Source organism: Amblyomma maculatum, chromosome 4, assembly GCF_055883805.1.
Source record: "Amblyomma maculatum isolate TAMU_Amacu chromosome 4, ASM5588380v1, whole genome shotgun sequence".
Classification (NCBI taxonomy): Eukaryota; Metazoa; Arthropoda; class Arachnida; order Ixodida; family Ixodidae; genus Amblyomma; species Amblyomma maculatum.
In genome coordinates, this window is record NC_139347.1 from 4,810,916 (window position 1) to 4,832,271 (window position 21,356).

The 21,356-nt window shown below is 46.3% G+C and overlaps 1 protein-coding gene across 1 annotated transcript in view; it reads left to right on the plus strand.

The window, feature by feature from the left end:
* The window catches only part of LOC146190233 (cell adhesion molecule Dscam1-like), a 279,224-nt gene that overhangs the window by 18,458 nt on the left and 239,410 nt on the right, over positions 1-21,356 (plus strand). The window lies entirely within an intron of this gene.

Genomic DNA, 21,356 nt, shown 5'->3' on the forward strand with positions numbered 1-21,356 from the left:
GGAAGGGAGGAAGATGGAGTGAAAGTGGAAAGAGAGAAAGAGGAGCCGTAGTGGAGGGCTACGGAGTAATTTCGACCACCTGGGGATCTTTAACTTGCGCACTGATTTATATAACCGCACCATAAGGGAGGAGAAGAAGGAGTGAAAGCAGAAAGAGAGAAAAGGATGCCTTAGTGGAGGGCGCCGGAGTAATTCGACCACACAAGCCTCCAGGGGCGCTGCACTTTTTAAATCGCCGGTAGGAAAAGCAAGGACGAGGGCGACGCCTAGCGGCGACGCCATATTGGACTGCAACAAGTGCGTCCCGTTGCTGTTCTCCGCGCTAAATCTGCGCTTGCTTACGTGTGGTTTGTTGCTTTTCGCCGTGTTTTGGGAGAAACAATCTCCGCGTCAATGCTTATACGAGCATTTTTTGCTCCGCAAGACTGAAGGAGACGGGCTGTTGTGAATATATTGTTACGGACTGCTTTGTTTCATGGCACCTGTGCATTCAGTTGACACTCGTCCGTCGTGCTCGACGGGGACCCAGCCAACCCGGCTTATTAATATCGTAGGTAAGATGACTGCTTATACTACTTCGTTTCGATAGCTATTCACTCCATACCATTTTCTGCATCTCGTTTGACCGATACAGATGTCGCGGATATTCAGCTGCTGACCCTAAAAGACATGGGTTTGATCCCGGCTGCGACGGTCACATTTCGGAGGAGTGTCCAATACGGCGTGTTTAACCCTTCTTTTACGGAAGCCGAGCAACAGAATTTGTGATCTTAAGCCCGTGACACTGAGTACTTAAGATGATTGTTTCCTACGCGTTATTTTTCAGAAAAATGTAAGCGAGTGCACTTGAGTGGATGAGCTCCCTGCAGCGTATAATATTCGACATGCATGTCGCTGCCAGTAAGCAAATAACGCTCTTGCCATTCTGAAGCCTAGCAGAGTGCATCAGCTAGCGGTACTTAATTTATGTCTTCACTTTCAGCTGTAATTAGTAGGAGCCCGTTAATTGTGTCTCAGACGGTGCGGGCAGGCAAATATATTTTACACAGCCCAAACTAACAAATGTATTTAGAATTGTGTACCGAATCACTACGTTGGAAGTTAATGAAGCTATGGCATGCATAACGTGGGCTGTATCGCAATTCGTCTAGCGAGGAAAGCCTCGCTTTTGAGCAATATTTCTTGCTACCGTCAAGCTGGGGAAGGTTTAATGGCGCGGTGGGACACAAATGTTTGGTTAGATTCAGTGGCGTCGCTAGGGTCACTTGCCTTCCGGCGCATTGAAAGTATGGGGTGGATGTGTAATTGGGTCGAGGAGCGAGAAAGACGGGAGATAAAGGAACAAGAGAACAGACTGCCAGGGAGAGATGCTGCCAGCGGTCCTCGCTTGGGAAAGGAGAGTGAACTACACACGAACAAAAAGAGGCGATGCGGCGGCGCGGCTGCCGACGGGTGTCGTCTAACACGCTCCCGCGCAGTGGTTTCCGATGGGTATCGGGTTAATGCAGGTGCTTCCAGAGTCCATGCCCGTACTATCATGAGCAATATGAGCAGGAACACGCGAGCGCACGGCCCTCGAAACCCACTTGGGGCGTTACGCTGTTGCCGCTGTCGGAAACAAAGTAGAAAGGGCACCGCGGTTCCGCTGTTTGAACTCTCGCCTTGCTAGCGTTGCCGCAAAGCGGCAGCTGATTGCAAGGGGCCGGCCGCCTGCTGTGATAAGGCGATTATGGAGCGCAGATCGCGGACCGTGATGTCTTTAATTCTCCGACAACCGCTGTTAACCCTTTATTTTCTATGTGGGCAAATTTAAAACGCGTTCAGAGCATGCTTGACACACGTACACTCACATAGCGAAAAAAAAAAAGAGATTGTTAAACAGCAGTATTAATTGCGCAGAACTAGAGACCACTGTCCGCAATCTGCACTCCATAAGTGCCTTATCGCTAGCGCCTCGCAATCAGCTGCCGTGTCGCAGCAAAGTGCATGGGTTTCAATCAATTCTTCAGAGTACTCATTTCCCCTTTCTCAACTTTTTTTTTTTTTTTTTGCGGCCACTGTATACCAAAAGTGTACTTTGTAATTATAAATATCCCAAAATAATCTTCTACTTTTTTTTTACAGATCAGGAGTAAGAAAATCCTGATGGGATTACAGACTGTGTAGCTGAAACATGTTGCACCCACAGTCTTCTTGAACAACGCGATGAGCTGCGCAAAGCGCTTTTCTCGCCGCATTTCTTCTTTTTTTTCTGGCTGTTTGTGCAGCCGTAAACAGCGCAGTGTTGTCCAGAGGAAGCTTGGTAGCTGTCCAACATTGGAACTAGAAGCAATCACAGCGGAAAACAATCACACGCACATGCCAATGAATGCAACCGTAGCCGTGGCCAGTAGCGACATGTTCTTCGCATGCAGTCCAGACGGAATGGGCAACATTGAGCGGCGCGTTACTCTCGCCGCCAGAAACTTACTCTTGGCCTCTTACCACCTGGTTTGAGGCTTTTGACTGGAAGATGGTGCTCCCCGTGTTGGAAGGAATGAAAACGGAAAGAGGAATCAAATATTTATTTCATGGAGCGTAATGGTCTTGCAATACATAATCATGTATGAAAGTGCAAAACTGTGCAAAAATGACTCAGAGTGAACTCTGCTGCGCAAAAGAGCCAGTTTCTTCGTATCCACAAGGGGGATGTCGGAATGAAGCAAAATAGCTTGTGATCACAAATACGTTACTAATATCCCCGTTACAAAATAGTGAAGAGTACTGTATTTTCAGACGAAGAACATTCGGAATTTAGTGCTCTGAGAAATAAATGAAGAGGAGGAGGCAGGGCAGCAGACATTGTGCACTTTGAGGTGACTGCGTTCATGATGAAGTTTATGTCCTGTCGTCTTGCAAGAAATGTGAGGAGAAAGACTACGTCGATGTGAGTGAATCCTCGACCAAATGAGTTCATGGTTAATGTAATTTTACGAAGTGGAAATGTTCACGTGTAAGCGACAGATTACTTCACGTAACATGGTGTTGATACCGCGTGCTCTTGAACCAACGACTGAAGCAATTTTTATCTTTTCGTGTCTTGTTACGCAGGAAAAAAGTTTTACACACCTCTCTATTCAAAATAATCACCTGTTGCCCTCTTTACAAAAACAACGAAGCATAACGATTCCTCGTAGGGAGCATTGCATACAATAAAGTCATCAAAAAAATTTCTTGTTTCAATTTTACAATTTTTTATTACTTCACAGGAACGAAAAGGCGCTGTATCTAGCTGTCGCGCTTGTTTCAATTTTTGTTTTTTTACAAATTCCAAGGCACAATTCCAGTTAAAACCCAAACAATATAGGCCATAGAAATGTTTGTGAAAACAAAGATGACTTATGGCCATTACTCATTCAGCACTGTGCGAACCGTTACTCTTCAGCGGCTAATTAATACATCGGAAACTTCAGCATATGATATTGTCACGGGTTCTTTCCTTTGCCCGGACGGCAGTCCAGAAGGACATGGTTAAATGACGGGTCGGGGTGTTGAGGCGCAGAAGCCAGAGAACAGGAGCTCGACCAGGCAAAGCAGCGGTAACCGAAAAACCATGCGTACTCTGCGCGATCTTCCTCTTCAGGACTGACATGAGCACGGGTGACAATATAACCAAAACCGACTTGTGCCGGCCAGCTTGCATTGCAAAGGGACGCTACATTATATACTCAAATTAACCTTTAAAAACCTTGCATTAACCCAAGCCCGGCTATTCACATGATTCATTGAAAAATAATTGGCATTAATCGTCAACTTGTGAGCAACGCCAGACTCAACAGAAAAAGAGTCCGAATGGGACGAAGATAGAAAGTAAGCGTCACACACGCCTGCAAACAGAAATGAAAATAAATGTACTGAAAAGTCAGCAATGAACCCCGTCAGTGCCGTCAAATTCACGCCATACTAAAACACATGGACCCAACATTCACGAGCAGATGCAAATTCTGCGGGCAGTATGCTGACTTATACCACATTGTGTAGGCCTGCCAGCAAAATACAAAAAATAAAATTTACAAAACAGCCAACTAGGGAGGGCTGGGAGGCGGCTCTGCTCAGCTCGGACCTGGAGGCTGTTACGACCAAGCATCCGCATTTGCGCGCTCTATTTTTCGCCTGTGGGCATGGATAAGTGCTGTAAATATGTGGTGATGGTCCAATGGCTCTAAGTGAGCCTGTTTCCAGGAATCCTGTTTTGTAAGCCTGTTTTGCTTTGTGGACAACCTGCAAATGCCAAATTGACCCTGTCAAGAGAACGTCTGGAAAAACACAAAGAAACGTCCCCCTGCGGGAAATAGCAGGAAGTGCTTTCTTTCTTTTGTTCACCCTTCCAGTCGAGAAGTGCTATCCTCCAGTGATGAATGCCTCCTATCCAAAGGAGACGACAGAGTGACATGTCCGCTGACGTGCAGGACAAGAAAGGAGCATGACTCATACGGCCATTAAGTGATTTCCCGGGAATGCAGGAAAGATTTGCAATTGTCGAAAAGGGACAATGTTGGGAGCCCTATGCGGCGCGCACGTGTACTTGGGTTTCTGAGAAGTAAATCCACTTGCCGGAACCAGCTGCCTATCGATTCTTGGCTGAAGAATAGAAATGTACCTCCTCGCCGTTCCCAAGCTTTTCCCGCCAAAAAGTGATCACGCCCAACGAATTAATGCCGGACCAGTCAGTGCTTCAGACCATCAGTGCAGTGATGTGTTCGATTGGATGCCGATATCTGAGGGGCGTGCCCTGGATTTGGTTGGTCAGCATCTTCAGAGAGGAGGGGCTGGACATAGGGGGTTTTAAGGACGCTGCAGAGCACGAAATGTCGCTCTGGGCCCTGGGTAAACGGCTCATCCAGTCGCTTCTCGCTATGAACTCTTAACGCTTGCCATTTTGCTGATGTACCCTTCTTTTTCGTGTAAATAATCTTGTAAATAAGTTTCTCAAAGTGCCATTAAACCTGCTTGTACATATTTCACCAACTTCGAAGATTCAATCCTACTTCAACCCCGAGTCTCTGCACGCTACCAAGTGAAGGCCGGGTCGACGTAGCCCCAGCGTCACGACAAGGCCCAACGTGCCCTGGTCCAGAGAGCTCGGGCAGCGGCGGCGGCCAATGGCGTCCCGGAATAGGGTCTGCCACTCAGCTCTACCACCATACGCACCTACCCTTCCAAAATCGTTTCATTGTCAATAAATGTTTTCTCCTCCTCCTCCACGCTCAGAAGTACATTGTACTAAAGCACTAAAGAAGGCAATGCGCGAATTGTTTGACAAATGTACCTCTCCTCAGTTTTGTAAGCTGAACGATAGCTTGTGAAGGCCAAATATGTTCTAGGTTACTGTACATCTCTGTGTGTTGATATTCTATTACATTCAGCAAGTGGAGCAAATAGTTTGTTCTAAGATGCGTACTGTAACAGATGAATCTTAACGACGCTGAAATGTGTAGGATCATGTATTCACATCACACTCGGTCCGCCATGAAAATCTAGAGACTGCAAACCAAAGCTTCCGAACTTTTTCAACGTTATCGATATGGTAAGGGGCTACTCGCTAGCTGAGTCGCAAAAAAGCGTTGGAGCGTTTCAGCCTTTCTAAACTGCGCTTCATTGCATGCTGAATATATAGTTTTAATTTTGCACAAGCCTGTGAATGTCGAAATTATCGCTGCACCGTCCTATAAGCCACGTGAGAACATATCGCTTTTTATTAACTGGCAGGATCCAGTGACATCGTTGGCCTTATTTCTGTTCATGCATGCACATAAGCACATAAAGAAACAAAGTCGGCATGACGACACCTGCCAGATTTTTAAAGATTGTACCTCCCGCTCCAGCACGTACAAAGTTCCCCTTAACTCCACAAAGAACATTTCCTATCCAAAGCTCACGAGTTGGTCCATCGTATACGCATGAAACCAGACGCGGCGACTTCCCTCAGCAGCAGACTATGTTCCCGGCACTTAAACTTTAACGTCGCTGCCGGTCGCCGCCCTAATTAGACCCGTAATTAAAAGCGGGCCTTTGAGGCAGATGTTTCTGCGAAACTTGTCGCAAGCGACGCCTCAGGGCCGCCGCTTGGCTTCGATTTTTCTTTTCTTTTTGGGCGTTGCCCCCAAAAGCCGCCCGTCGACTAGCAGGTTGAGTTGATGGCCCGCTTTTAGCCAAGTCCGGAAGTCGTTACGCACTTCGCATTTTCTTGAGGTCAGCCTGCTAAGGAAAGGAAGCGGTCGAAAGTATATGCTTGCACACTTGCCCCAGTAGTTTGCGCCAGACCATGACGCGCCGCGCGCTGAATAACCGCTGGCCCTAATCCACCGAGCTACACAAGAGAAGCCTGTGAGTCAGTATAGCTGAGATGTAAAAAGAGAAGTCAAGTTCGGTGTAAACTTGTGGAATATAGTTCCGAAAAATATTCAGCAGAAAATATGAATACAGGGCCATGGCTACTAACTCTTCTCAGTAACTACTCTAACTACTCTGTTCTCAGTACAGTGTCTGTGCTTCCCCTAGCGCCAAACTTAATCTTCATAGAAGGCACACGCTTAATGATACCCGAAAATGGTTGATTCTGCCTTTTTCTGTGAAGACGGAGCGATTGGCTGACTCGACAAGCACTGAAGCAGTGTTGTGCTTAAAATATTGCCTAAATTATCTGATGCCATTTTATGCCTGATCGAAATACCAATTTGTTTAAAATATCTCAGTGATTTTCTTGCGTGATTACTTAAGGGCCCCGTGCAGCAGAAAACCCGGTATCGTAAGCGTCGCCAATGAATGCGTCGTTCGGGACAGGTTATTCCTATTGGCCTTTAAAACTCAGGACGATTGCGGAAAATGTCCACTCGAAGCCAAAATCAGCTGGGATTTTCCAGCAGCATGACCAAACAGAATATAAAAAAAAATTGGGGTTATAGAGAGCGGATATTTGCAGTCAAGATCAGAGATTTTCATTACGATACGAACCTGCAGTTTTACACACAGGCCACGCAGGCTCGTTGAATCAGCAGCGCAAGAAGGGGACTTTGACAATGTGTTGTGGGTTTTAATCTGTCTCGTGTCTTGAAGAGAATACTTACGCTAATCACAGCTAGAAGTGCGCAAATTATGACTTGACAATTACACATTGAACAACATTGCCACCGAAAGCAAATGCCGTTTTTGATAAACAAAGGAAAGTAGAAAAGGAATGCACAAACCAAAGAAAGTTGTTGTCTAAGTTGATGGCGTGATGAGAAAGTGCCGGCAAAACGCAAGCTCAAAATGAAGATGACGAGGTCCATTACTTCGTATCGCGTTCTCCTCTTTAAGGCAGATCTGAAGTGTCTGCCAAGTTTTTCTTTTAATGTCTGGAAGGTAGACATCGATAAGAAGTGACGTTCTACCAAGAATATGGATAATGCTTTGCGTCAAGAAAACGGCAAGCAGGATGTAGTCTACGTGGGGCAAGTTCAAATTTCATGTTAAAATTCACTAGTAGTGAACGGAATACATTATACCCTTGCATATTAAATACGGTATGTTTTGTAATGAGAAATATATGCGTTTCTGCTCTAAATCTATTTAAAATAGTATCAATAAAATATCCATGTAAGGATACATAAACTTTTGATATTTATTTATATTTAAGCATCTTGTATTTGTAAGAAAAATGAGAAGTGTGAACACTAAATTCCTTCAAAGCGATTGCAGAATAACTAAAGGCACAATGTAAGAAAAACATCATTACTTTAATCGGGCAAAACAAAAGTCAGCTCTATATATCCGGATTAGCTACTAATTTCGAAGGTATGCTCACTCTCGGAAGGTGCCACAGAGAAAATGTTTATACAAATATCTGGAACTTGTCGGCACCTCTCACATCACGAATTCAGCATTTATGAAAATGTGATATCTGACGCCACTTGCACTCAATGATATGAATTTACCTTGCGCTTTTTGCCGTTAAACCTAAACACACACTTGACGAAAAAGGTAAATGCGCGGCACTACCTAGCAGTACGATTGCACTGAAACATTCGTGGTAGCAAATGAAATCAATATATGCTTCCAGAATGACACGGAAAAGAAGCTGAGACTACGACAAAAAGCCAGAAGTTCTGAATCTCATGGCTATATTATCTCGCCTTTAGTTACTTATGCAAGGTCAGCTTAATGCTTGGCTGTGACTGAGCTCAAGAGGCCGTGATCATTTGGAAATGACACAAGGTGTACGCTAAACATAAGAAAGTTATTTGGTAAGTTAAACATGTATTGATCATGGCCACGGGCGTCAGGAACACAGATTTTGCAGGAAGGGGAACTGTGACAATTGAAGACCATTTTGCCATGTGGGTGACCTACAACATTAAGAGCAGGAGCCTTCTCCGGTTCCTGACAGTTTCTGGTTAACAGGATTATGGTATGATCACTTATGATATGGCTGATGAAAGGATTGCAAAAAAAAATAGTTATATTTTTTTAACATTGAGCCATTCATGTAAGCGTAAAAAGCGCTATCTGCAGTAGCCTTTCTTCTGGAACAAAGACAAGCCTCACCCTCCACTTTAATTTACCGGAAAAGTCATCAGATCTTTGTATACCTAGGGGGAGACTTCATTTCATTAAAGAGTTTTATGATGCTGTTTTGTGCGAGGTGGATTATTTGTAATGCCGACCTGCATTCGTTCCTTAAAAACTGCAAATGGCATTTCCCAGGTATTAAGCAGAGCATTGAAGAAGAAATGAGAAGCTCGTTAGGATACATGACTAAAAGAAGCCAACAGTTGGCGAAGCGTAGGAAAGCGCACGGGATATCTTTTTGTTAATTTTGAAGTTGATATTCACTAGAACTAGTACTGTAATGATTGTAGGGAGAAACATGATTAAATACAAAGTACAAGGAAAACCAAATTGCCGGTGGTGGGAGCCAAACCCACGACCTCAGAATATCGAGTGTGGCACTATTACCAACTGAGCTACATCCACGCCTGTCCAGCCTCTTAGATTTTTGGATATTAATGTTGCCTGTAACCGAAACCGAGAGCATTCGCTAGCGCCACCAGATCCATAGCGACGGACAGGAACGTCTTATCATACCGCGGGCGTCAAGAGGAGCGTGCCCTGCCACGTCACATTCGCCGTCCATGTAGCTCAGTAAGAGCACCGAACGCGATATTAGCAAGTCGTCGATTAGGTTCCCATCATTGGAGGGTTGTTTTTCTTTCTACATGGTATTAAATTATATTTCATCCTAAATTCATTACAGCTCCAATTCTGGTCAATATGAACAGCAAACGTAGATAAATATATATATATTCACCGAAATTAGGAGACGCCTGCTTCTGGGAAAGAGAGCAATGGTTAGCCTTGACCGCCTAGTAAAGAGCAGAGACATTAGTCTACCAACCAAGATCCGTATAACCCGTGCTATGGTCTTTCCAGTTGTGATGTATGGATGCGAGAGTTGGACTGTGAAAAAGGCTGACCGCCGAAGAATTGACGCGTTTGAATTGTGGTGCTGGCGAAGACTTAAGAGTTCCTTGGACTGCCAGAAGATCAAATCAGTCGATATTGTCGACCATAAACCCTGACTGCTCATTGGAGGGTCAAATTCTAAAGTTAAAGCTCAGCTACTTTGGTCATCTGATGAGAAGAGAGGAGTCGCTGGAGAAAGATTTGATGTTGGGAAAGGTTGAGGGTCGCCGGAGAAGGGGTAGGCAGCGAACGCGATGGTTAGATGGCATTCTCGAGGCATTGCAGATGAAGCTATGTGATGTTAAGAAGATAGTGAGAGACCGGAAAGCGTGGCGTGACATGGTCCATAGGGTCACGAAGAGTCGGACACGACTGAACGCCTGAACTGAACTGATATGTATCTAAAGTGTGTCGGATTGATCAGACGCATTTCCCAGTTTTTTTTTTTTTTTGCGCTATATTCTTGTTTACTTGGCAGTGGATTGTTTCAAACTTAGAAGAAAACACTACTTTGTGGCGGTCATTGAATTCATGAGGCTACCCTTTTTTACCCAGCGTAATGTGTAAATAATCGCAGTGGTTGCTGAGGACAATAAATGGATGCAGTTTGAAGAAAGACTTTGCAATGTTTGCGGTTTTTAGTGTTTCAGCTGATGGAAAGAAGTAACCGGTCTATCGCCTCAAGAACGCCCCAATGCGCACTTTGATTCCATGGAGCTCATGCCATTTTATGCAGTGACAGTCTGAATCTGGCTTCTTAGCAAAGGCACCTCAATGTACCTGCTTTCTCTCTGGTAGAAAACGTTATCTATGGCGCACAGAAAGAAGAAAAAAAAAAGAATATTCTACTCAGAGTAAAAATATAAAGAGCTGGTGAAAATAAAAAGAGGACAACCCATCGGCTATTTGAAACTAAAGCACATTTGTACCCAAAGTAAGCAAAATAAGCTTAGAGCAATGAATGAGTTCATAGCTTTTTTTTTTTTTTTTGATAGAACGTTGCAGATAAAATTTCAAGACGAAAGCGCGGTCACTATGAGATGGAACTTACAAGCATTGAGATGTTAGATAGGGACTGGTGTTTTTGAAGCAGGATAATTTATCCGACTGGTCATAGGTTTTTCTTGGCAGGAAATACTGGAGTGGGTTGTCATTACCTTCTCCAGTGAATCACATTTTGCCAGAACTCTCTGCCCTGACCTGTCTATCTTGGGTGGCAAGAAGAGATAAGAATGCCTTCCTGAACATACAGTGCCAAGCAGTTGAAGACAACAGCCGATTGAGGAACACAATAGCTCTGTATAAGACAATCAAATATATCAAAGGAAGCTTCTGTGCTACGCTGGGCGTGATAAATGACAAACGAGGCAGGGACCTCACTGAAGCCTCAGTGATAAAGAAGGAGTGGCAGGAATACACAGAACTGTACAAGAAGGACCCGGATATACAAACCCAACGTAAGACGGTTGTGATTACTGATCTCGAGCCGGACATCCTGAAGAGTGAAGTTGAATGGGCCTTAGCCAGCCTTGCTAAGAACAATGCTAGCGGAATTAATGGCATTCCAGCTGAGTTGCTTCAAAACCTCAACCATGACGCTCTTAACGTTCTGTACACATTATTTCAGCAAATGGACAACCCTGCAGTGGCCACAGGATTGGAGGAGGTCAGTCTGCATCCCCATTCCAAAGAAAGGCAGTGCCAAAGATTGTTCCAACTACCGCACGATCGCGCTTATTTCGCATGCTAGCAAGGTGATGTTGAAAGTCCTCCAAGGTTGGCTACAGCAGTATGTGGATCGGGAGCTTCCGGACGTGCAAGCTGGGTTTCGCAAGGCCAGAGGAACTAGAGACCAGATTGCCAACCTTCGCTGGATCATGGAAAAGCAAGAGAGTTCTAGAAACCCATCTACTTCTGCTTTATTGATTATGCGAAAGCGTTTGACTGCGTAGATCACAGCAGATTGTGGCAAGTTCTCCAAGAGATGGGAGTTCCAATTCATCTCATCTGTCTCCTCAGGAACCTGTATGAAGGGCAAGAGGCCACAGTCAGAACTGGGCATGATCTTACTGATTGGTTTCCGATTGAGAAAAGAGTGAGACAAGGCTGCATACTGTCGCCCTGCCTATTTAACCTATATGCTGAGTGCATCATGAGGAAGCCCGGTCTGGACGAGTCTTCAGCTGGAGTGAAGATTGTTTGAAAACGTATCAACAACCTTAGATATGCGGATGATACCACTTTAATGGCAGAAAGTGAAGTGGAACTCTATAGACCTGTGATGCGCGTACAAGAAGAGAGTGAGAAGTTCGGGCTTAAACTGAACATTAAAAAGTCAAAGTTAATGGCGTCTTGCCCTATCAAGTCCTGGAGCAACAAGGGACAAGAAGTGGAAGCTGTGACAGATTTTCTCTTCTTGGGCTGCATGATTACCCCGGAAGGAGACTTCAGCCGTGAAATTAGGAGACGCCTGCTTCTGGGAAAGAGAGCCATGGCTACCCTTGACCGCCTAGTAAAGAGCAGAGACATAAGACTGCCAACCAAGATCCGTATAACTCGTGCTATGGTCTTTCCAATTGTGATGTATGGATGCGAGAGTTGGACTCCGAAGAAGCTGACCGCCGAAGAATTGACGCGCTTGAATTGTGGTGCTGGCGGAGACTCTTGAGAGTTCCTTGGACTGCCAGAAGATCAAATCAGTCGATAGTGTCAACCATAAACCCTGACTGCTCATTGGAGGGTCAAATTCTAAAGTTATAGCTCAGATACTTTGGTCGTCTGATGAGAAGAGAGGAGTCGCTGGAGAAAGATTTGATTTTGGGAAAGGTTGAGGGTCACCGGAGAAGGGGTAGGCAGCGAACGCGATGGTTAGATGGTATCCTCGAGGCGCTGCAGATGAAGTTATGTGATGTTAGGAAGATATGGTCCATATAGGGTCACGAAGAGTCGGACACGACTGAACGACTGAACTGAACTGAACTGAATTTATCCGAACGACGCTTGAAAAAGGTATCCCTTCAGAGGCCGAGGGGGGTTGGAAAAGGAGAGCGCGCAAGGCACCCATAAGATGCCTGAGTTTAGGTGAGAACCGGTTATAAATTTAGCTGAAGCAGTACACTCGTAGTAGTTCACCATTTCTGCAAACTTTTAATTAGATTCCAGGCGCAATTGCTACGATTCTAGCAAATTGCCTCGATTACACAGCATAACTAAATAATGTTCGCCTAATATGGTTTTTACCATATTAGTTACCGAGACAGGTAACCACAAATGCACATGCGGAAATATCTTCGAGGCTGTAGTTACACTCGCAGCAGGCCTGACGATGGCCCTTCGGAGGCATGCGCAAAAGAGCATTGATTTCTGTGCCGCTGTGCTGCTGGCATACGGTGCACTCAAGCTCTATGTCCTCCCTCAGTGATATTTATACAATAGCTTTAGTTTTCCAGAAGAACCAGTTTTCACTTTTTGACTCAAAAAACGCATGGCGAAACAAATGAAAAGTTCTCATACATCGCTGCCGCATACTTCTATTATTTGTTACACTATCTTCGGTTGTTCACTCTCTTACTGTCGTCAGTTACCACATGGAGCCTGAATTTTATAAAGGCTCTCTAACTTATAATTCCATCAGAATATGATTTAAACCTTAACGAAGAATTCGTATCACCGACACTTCGCATCTAAAGTACACGCCTTCTCGCGTCTGCTGCTTTTTGGTTTACTATAGCTCCTATTCTGCGACATTATCCCCTCCCTGCACGCAATATCCGCATACGGTTCTTGCTAACTGGTATAATCGATATCTCTCGTTCTCGTTGCTCTTTTCGGTAGGCTTCTGCGCTATTTTAACACGCATAACTTGTTCGAGCGGGCAGTTGAGAAGTCTAAAGCAGAAGGTTAAATTCTGAAAATATGCGGCATGTGTTCGGCACCCGTCGACAGCTTATTAAAGGGCCTTCCTGGTTCTACTTGCGTTGGACCGGCCTCCTTTTCTATTCCTCTGAGCTTTTTCTTTTTTTTTTTACAATATGCAGTATTTTCAGCACCTAAAAAGCCACCATGGCACGCTCGAAGTGCAAGTTTTAAATATATAGAGGAAACCTACCTTAGCGAGAAGGCCTGAGCGAATATGCCAAGCATCCTACGTTCCCTCCGACTGTCCGATGCCCTCCATCGCCCCCACTCCTATTTTTGTGCAGAGCAATGGGGGTAGCTTCACACAACAGCACTGTCCTCTCGCCAGGTCTCCCTGCGTTTCACAACCAGTGACTAAAAATTCGGACATTATCCCAATCCTGTTAAAAAATGGTCGATCCAACGCTGCATGGCGCGCTTGGTTACCCCTCAAAGAGCGCTCAGACCGAGAATGAGGCAAGAAGAGAGATGGGGGGGGGGAGGCGAAGGAAGAATATTTTCCGGCGTTTATGTTCGTCTGAAATTCAGACCAAGAGCATACACTAAGCCGCTCCAAGAAAGAGGGACATGGCTGACAGGTTAATTGGTTGGGTGTCGGCTTTGGAAGCCGGGTTCACCAAACGCACGCCAGATATTTCGTCACACATGAATTTGGAAAGAACACTTCGTGAGTACACGCCTGAGTTCGGCGAGAAATGTGCTTTTTTGACAGATCTCTCCAAGAGAGGCACGCCTACGTATGCGCAATAATCCAAACTCCTCATAATGGGGAACCAGTTTCCCACTAGGAAACTCGCTTGCGATCCTCGAAAAAAAAAAAATACGTTTAAATTGGCGTTAAGCTTAAGACTTCTTGTCTGAATGGGACCATTCAAAGAAACAAGATGAATTTTAGGATCAAAGTTTCTCAGTTGATATTGAATTTAAATTTCTAAGCAGTAATTTACTCAACATTAAGAACAGGTCAGTGCGATTTACTGCTCGAGGGCACGTTGAATTATATATTTCAACTTGTTTATAGATTTGACACGTAGCTGTTTAATAGTGCATAACATGTGTAAATTTGCGGCAATGTTGTACTGTGCCGAAAGCAAAGTTTGTGACTGTTCACATCCTTCATCAAGGACTTGACAATGAAATAGGAGCGAGGGCTGCGGAATACGCTTACCGCTTTTTGAAACTTGTCTGCATGAGTCACTTGCCATTTGGACACATTTATGCCCCAATACAGTCGAAGGCTGACCGGTACCTAGGTACCCCAGTACATGGAGGCGTTGCATGTTATCAAATCGTGAACTAATAAGAGCAGGGGTGCATCGGCGGTAACCCAATGCTCGTCTTCAAAAAGCAGAACTCAAATGATATTGCATCGTCTAACCCTTCCAGGACAAACTTATAATCTTACTTATAATCACTTATAATCAAACCGGATATTCTTCCCTCAATATTGCGTCAGGCTACCAGAATTCACATTATTGACTCTTCCAGACAAAAGCTCAATTATTTAATTCATAGCTTTCTTTTGCCTTCAGCCATGCACATGGCCACGTGCTTCATGGTTAATCTGGTTTATGGGGTTTCACGACCCAAACCGACTCAGGCAATGAGAGGCACCGTATAGTGGAGGCCTCCAGAAAAATCAATCACCTATAGTTCTTTAACGTGCACTGAAATCGCACAGCACACACAGCTTTTGGCCTCCACTGAAAAACAGCCTGCGAGATCGGTATTAGATGTTGCATCCTTGGACACAGAAGTCGTCGGCTTAACCACTGCACCTCCGCGGCAGAGTGGCCCTCATGTTCAATACATAAACATTCCCAGTCCATCTCATCCTCAAAGCTAGGCGCATGCAAGAGATCTAATTCGGTGAAGGAGTAGTGCTTTTAATGTCCTAGTGCTCGGTAGAAGCTGCATTCAAATCTTGAAAAACTGTCAGCCATATTTTAATCACTAATAGTTCTAACAATTGAGCTCAACTCCTTTCCCACGCTTTTGACGCGTAGCGCCATAAGACACCACACAAACAGGGGCCTCCTCTTGGCTTAGCGGCGTGCTCGCGCGACAGCTTCCCTTCTACGGCACGTGTTCCTCCTTTCCATGCAAGCAGAATTAAAATGTCATCGAGAAATTAGGCAGTTACAGACTGCGACTCTCCTTTCCTCAGCCAGTGCTTTTGTCTTTGGAAAGCAGTGCGAAATAAAGATAATGTGGTATGGTGTATGAGGTTTTACGTCCTGAACCTAAATTCAAATAACGGACGCGTTATGGAATGTTTCAGAGCTTTCAACCACCGAGGCTTTTTAACGTGCGTCGGCATCGCACAATTTATCGTCGTCTTGTGCCTCGGCTTCCTTCAAAATGCGGCGAAACCAACATCGAACCCTTGCCTTTGGCACCAGAAGTAGAGACGTTGACCATTGGAATCCTCTCGAGGTTGCAAGTATGGTAAGTCTTCCTTCTGGCCCCTCAGATTTGTACCGATAAGTGCGCAGTTTTTAGCATGCGTCGAGTCAGTGTTTTTTTTTTTTTTGCACATTTGGTATCATGCCCTTCTCCAAGCTCTGCGTCACGTTCTCCTTCGAGTTCAGATGATGTTTCTTTATTTGCTGAGAAAGGAAGCTAAAAGCTTTTGTGCACGAAAAAATTCATTTTTTATCGTAGAGAATATTCAAAAAGCTGAACGCACGTTCAGCATGCTCCTCAAAAGAGAGCAGCGTGTGAGGAATAAGAGAAGAAATCACATAGTAAAAGAACGCCTTCAACTCCCTACACAATCTGAGGATGGAAGACTGCACGTACCCCTAACGCCTGGCGCGCGCGAAACCGGCGCCCATCAATCACCGAGCGTGCCGCTTTGGGCCGCGATTCAGCCCCACGTCACACCATCCGCGTGGAGCAAAATAGTTCACGAGCCATTTCGTCGCGGCCCGCTGCGGGCCGGCATGCCTCAGCCAGAAACGAAGCTGGGAAATCATTGAGGCTGCTGCGGGTCTGAAAACCTGGGCGAGGGGAAGCGTTTGACTATATATGTGGTCAAAAATTCACAGCCAAAAGAGCGAGGAAAATAAAATGTGCACTGGTGGCAGGAAGAATGTTTGCCCAACCGACAGTCAACTCTATCAGGCACACCCTTTCATTGAAGCTGGGTTTTTCTCTTTTTGTGTCTCCTCTGCCCTTTGAATCTGCCGCTCAAAGGCGTTTAGTCTATTTCAGTCGCTCAGATACTTTCTGTTTTATTTCCTTATTGGAACGCGATGGAACAGCAAGAGAGAGAGGACACAGCCTGCATGATTGTATATGGGCATCCCCATTTAAAAACGGGAGTTCAAGAACTCATCTTCTTTCCGCTCAAACTTTACGAATGAAAGTGAGGAAGCAAACTTCCAGCTGTATTCGCTGCACTTTTTTAATGGTTCTATGATTTTGCTTTTCTTTATCGACTTTTGTCCGTACCTCAAAAAGTCGTATCTCTGTCACGATGAATTTGGTATCGCGCAAAGCAACCTCTCTCGCGTTATCTGAGGGCGGGGCCGTTGTTCTGTTTAATTCGTGACGCTTCGATACTTGTTTATGTTATTGAGTTTGTAGTATCAGGGATCGCCATTGCAAACTGAATTAATTCCGTCGGTGCCTAAATTGCTTCATTTTTTCCTTAATATATCTTTCGCATTTTCAACCACGATCCAGGTTTTGCCATCTCCTTTGCAGCTAGGCATGTGCAGCGGTACGGCCTCAAGCCGTGAATTTTCACAGCGACAACTGAAGTACGCCGCTCCGTCATGGAGGCTCCGTGCTGGATCCCGCCATCCAATAGCCTTCGACTAAAACTCGTCACTTACCTAAATACGACAGTGGCAGCGTTTAAGATTAGAGCGGTAGTTACTCAAATTGAGATACCGGGGTCGTGGCGGTTCCCTGTATCACGGAAGAGGGACAAACAGTCGCACTGACGGCAGGCAAACACCGAGGCGGCAACAGTGCGGGAAAGCTGCATCATTTCCATTCGGCGTTAACACAACATCCATTTGAAGCGCTGAAGGGAGTCTTGAGAGAAAGAGGTGATGGTTGCTTTGACTTACGGGTTTTAACATCACAAAGCTATTAATGCTCTGAGACTCCGCATTGGAGGCTTCCGAAAATTTCGACCAATTGTGTTCCTTTAATGTTCACTGATGTTGCACATCCACACGTGCTTTTGTCGTCGATCGAAAAGCGGCCGGGACTCGATCGCGCATCCTTGGACACAATAGTCGAGCACCCTAAGCGTTGCAACACCACGGCAGATTAAGAGAAGTGAGGCTCACGTCTCTTTGTAATGGCCGTACTGAACAAACAGGGAATGGGAATAGAACAGCCTCTTTTTGCATACGTAATACGCGCAGAAATGCTAGAAATAAAAGCATTACATTCATTTTAGAGGGGTGTGGGTTGCTGCCCACATTGTACGGTTTATACAGGGAGACGTCACGATTCAGGCATAGGTTGGCTTCTCCGCATGTAGTCGCTTAAGCGTGATACGAAAGCAGGCGATAACGTGTGTTACTGAGATCCTTATTGAGCGAGAGCGCAGGGATAAAAGAATAACGAAGATAAGGGAAAGCACCGTAATGGGGATGGGAACGAATCAGTTAGAAGAGCCTTAAAATGAAGCATATAGAATGATCAAATGCTATCAAGTTCGCAGCAAGAAAGCAGATATGCTCGTGGTATGCTTAGTGAGTCCCCTCTCCATCCCACGTAGCTTGCTCGCGTGCGCACTGTCAGGACGGAGAAACGAAGCCGCAACAGACGAGAAATCCCAGCAAGAACTAGTGTTTGATGCTCATTAGGAACTCGCATGCATATAACCCAACGAAACCCAACGAAGCTAGGCGGACCACGGAACCTGAGTGTCAAAATAGAAGAGTAAAGCTTACCGGTTTAAAGCACTAATCAGCGAGAGCTGCTTGACGTTCGAGTGGCGCAGGCGCACGTCAGCTTTTCTTAGGCTCCCTTTGACATTTGGGTGCTAATGTGCCATACTGGCCGTCCTTTCTCTTGCTTTCTTCGGTTAGATTTCTTTCAGACAAGTATTGTCGATGAGGGAGATACATTGCCGCATTAAGCGTATTTAGGGGGTTCTTATGCACCCTATGAGCCGACCAGGCGCGCAAATTCTATCTCTACTAGTATTTCAGATCTTCGATAATTGTACGAAGTCAACCCCACCGGGGCGGGGCAGTGGTTACGGCGCTTGACTACTGCGCCCAAGGACGCGGGAACAAATCATGGCCTCGGCGGCCGCTTTTCAATGGAGGCGAAAAACAAGGCGCCCGTGTTCTCTGCGATGCCAGTGCACGTTAAAGAACACCAGGTGTTCGAAATGTCCGGAGTCTTTCACTACGGCGTCTCTCATAGCCTGAGTCGCTTTGAGACGCTAAACCCCACAAAATAAACACAAAACAAACATTTGTAAGAATTCACTTCCTTCTGTTGTAGCGGCGCCTATGGACCAACACCTATCTGGAAGTGAGCAAGATACGACGGCGCTGCTTTCCTCAGAGTATCGACTGGAGTGAATGAAGGCGTAGCGTACGTAGGAGTATAAAATAAAAAAATCAAAGCAGTCTTCTGATGCACTTCAGTAGAGTTAGTTGTTGGGCAAGTCCGTATTCTTTCGCAGCTCATAAGTTTCAGTGCTGGCCGCGGCACACGGCCAAAAATTAAAAAAAAAAGCACAAAGATGACAAGGACGAACACGGCGCTGAGCGACAACAGTTTATTTAGAGCAGCGCAGACGCACATCTTGCAAGGAAAAAAGATTTTATAAAATCGCATCGCACCTTTATTGCAAAATCTTTGAAAGGAACATCCTGTAGGGCTCGTGGCGCGCCGCGCATTCGAAGGCCGCGCCACTTCCCAATGCTCCCTGCGCGCGTGCCTGTTTCCCTCTCCCCGCTCGCGCGGGGATAACCGGTCCCGCGCGACGGGGCTATAGGGGAGAAAACCTGGGCCAGGGGGCGCTGCGCCGCTCTGTGCGTCAGCGCCCTCCATGGAGACCCCGTCAAAATCTACGCGCAGCCCGGCCGCGTCGTCTGCTAGCCGCCGCATAGAAAAGCATGTTGTCTGCTCCGCGCTGCTCTCCAGCACGTGTTTGCGCGCGCGCGCCCGGTTGTTTCTCTCCTCCTCCGGCCGCATTGTGGCCACCGTCGCGCTCTAACAATGAGGGGGGAAGAAGAAAGAAAAGAACTAGAAGGAAAATAATGACGGCGCACTTTTTTCGCGAAGCTTGTGTGGAAACGGTAATGGGATGGTTGTGGGCCTTTCTTTTTTTCTTTTTTTTTTTTTTTTTTTGGGGGGGGGGGATATCTCGTACCGTTCGTGTGTCGTACTTCTCTAACTGGCGGTGCTGAAGCAGCCATCGTGGAACCGGGTCGGCCTCAAGAAACAGATATTCGTCATTAATGCGATCACTTTACGTCAATCATCCTATCCTCATACGCGATCCTGCTTCGGGAGCTCTAAACTGCGCGTTCGCTATAGGAGATAACTGAACTAGGAATTGCGCAGCGTAACAGTGGAATTAAGAAGACAAAGATTTCCGTGGAGAGATGTCCCCGTCTGCATGGAAAGTCGTCAGACATTTCCTCGCTGTTCGTCTCGTGGAGAGGAAACTGCCGCAAAAATGGCATGTCTCGGCTTCTGGGGAATGACCCAGGTCGTTAAGAAACCCCTCATCGTTAACGGTAGCTAGGTCATTGATTTCGGATGGCAGCGCCGCAGCAGTGAACTTCCCCTGGCCGGTGTCGGCAGGAACCAAAGGGTAAGGCGGCATGCTTTGTGCCTTTGTAGGGAACGCATCCTAAACGCGCCGAAAACAGGCCCCACGACGCCGGCAGCACTGCCTAAAACGTTTGTCCCCAAAGAGCTGAATAGGCCCCTTTCAAGTGACCAGTCACAAAGGGAAAGGAAGGAGCACTCGCAGGCTGGACCCTTCATTCTGTGAACATGGACAGAGGCATCAAGAGGTGCCGCCTCAAGTCATTGAAGATACCTGTCGTTTGCCTCCCGCCTTCAAGCAGCGAATTCGCGTTCATTTTTTTTTATGTATGTCTGAGCCTGCCAACAAGCGCTCTTTGAAAACAATGTCTGGCGATCAATTAATCATAATTTCTTGCTTTCAAAAGCACCGATAAAAAACATGCCTCCAGCCAGCCTCTATGTCAGCCGGGGCACAGAAAAAAGCAAAATTAAGAAATCCCACTGGCAAAGAGCGCCGGCTTTGCGCGCGAGAACGCGCCACCAACCCCCCTCGTCCTCACTCTCCTTCTCCCGCTCCGCGTGCACGCGCGGCTGAACGTAGCACGCGCTCCCGAGCGAGCGGGCTGCGCAGACTCCGCAGACAGCCACGCGCAGCGCGGGCGCGGATGCGCGTAGGTTTTGTAGTTCCTCTCCGCTCCGCTGGAAACCGAGCGCTGGCGTCGTGGAGCAAACTCCAGCTTTGGTTCCCTATAAAAGAAGGCACGCGCCGCCGTCGCGGTCTCTTCTTGGTCCCTGGCGCTTCTTGGTCCCTGGCTCGTCGCTCCCGCTTCGCTACGACCCGCAGCCACCCGGACGACAAGATCCCTGTGAGATTAAATATGTTTGTTATACGGCCCACTGTGTGTTTGTCGTGCGCATCCCTCGGGCAGAGGAATCGCCCACAATCCTTTCTGTGTTATTCAAAAGAAGTGAATTATCGCAAGCACATTCTGACCCAGCACTCTGAGTATAATATGCCTCTATTGTTTCACGGGTGGTTTTCAGTTTGCTTCTGGTCAGAATTCTCACTCTCGGAAACATCGCAGCCTGAGCCGGTCGCTCACGTAACGCTCTATCTGTTTGTTGTAGGACCCGCCACACGTCAAGGGGATTTCCTGCACAACGCCTGTTCCTCAAAACGGTTCCCGTGCCTCTTTTACGCCTATGTTTTT